Here is a 1,260-nt window from a genome sequence, read left to right as displayed (position 1 = left end):
CCGGGGGGGGGGGGGGGGGGGGGCGTGTTTTTCCCCCCCCGAAACCGGGGGGGGGGGGGGGGGGGACTAATTAATGTGCAGTCCGAGCCGCTGCTTGTTTCCTTTATTCTAATACATTTTATATCCTGCCTTTTCTCCAAGGAGTTCAGGATGGCTCGCCTGGTTCTTCCTTCCCCATTTTATCTTCACAACCTGATCCTGAGCCAAGACTCTAACCACCTGGGGCATCTCCGAGATCAAGAGAGGCCGTGGCCACTTGGATTGTATTGAGGCAGAGGGGCAGGGAGTTGGGCTTGGGGTGGCTCCCGGCCTCATCCACTGCCACCACCCCCGCCCATGGCAGCTCCCAGCCTCACTGCCACTGATGGAAAAGGTGTGGAGATTTACAGTTACACATTATAGACAGAGGACTAACAATGTTCATAGGGGATAGGGAAGACAACATATATTCATTTAATTGCACACGCTGTCACTGCACTGTGTAAACGTCTTCTGAATATCAATTCAGAGTGTGCACTAAGGGTGATGTGGCCCAGTAATGGGACACACATTTAAAAGTTGTATGGTGGACGTCTTCTTTCAATCCTGTCTGTATCCTGTGACTATGTATAACCTCATTTGGAGATAACCTTAAACAGGGCTTTTTTTGGTAGAAAAAGCCCAGCAGGAACTCATTAGCATAACAGGCCACACCCTGACAGCACAGCTCATTAGCATATTAGGCCACACACCTCTTGGCTTGCCTAGGCGCCCTGTGGCTGCGGGGAGCCCGGGCAAGCCGGCCCTTGGACAGCCCGGGGGAGGCATTTAAATGCTTCCCCGATTCTTCTAGGCCCCCCTTGGCCCGCCTGCCTTGGAGTCGCGGGGGGGGGCATTTGATGCCAGTAGCTCACAAAGTAGAATTTTTGCTCAAAGTAGAATTTTTGCTGTTGTGCGACAGCAGCCGTTTGCAACTGGTTTGGCTTGTCTGTTCAGGAAAAGCCAGTAGCGAATGACTGCTACAGAGCAACAATAACACGATCGCCAACAATTGTCTGGATGCATCCTTAATCTCCTATGGTATTTAGACTTGAATGCTGGCCAGAGAGGACGCAGCTAGCAAGCATACAGTGATGCAGGCCATCTATCCCCTTGTCCAGTCCCACACCAAGCGGAAGTGTAGGTCACATCCCATAGGGTCCTGCATCACAGGAAAATCCAACTTCTAACCAGGGTAACCGAGGCTGTCCAGGGAGTGCAAGAAGATAACATAACAAAAGA

This window comes from Gekko japonicus, unplaced genomic scaffold, assembly GCF_001447785.1.
Source record: "Gekko japonicus isolate JY-2015 unplaced genomic scaffold, Gekko_japonicus_V1.1 scaffold723, whole genome shotgun sequence".
NCBI classification, from domain to species: domain Eukaryota; kingdom Metazoa; phylum Chordata; class Lepidosauria; order Squamata; family Gekkonidae; genus Gekko; species Gekko japonicus.
This window is presented reverse-complemented; position numbering follows the sequence as displayed.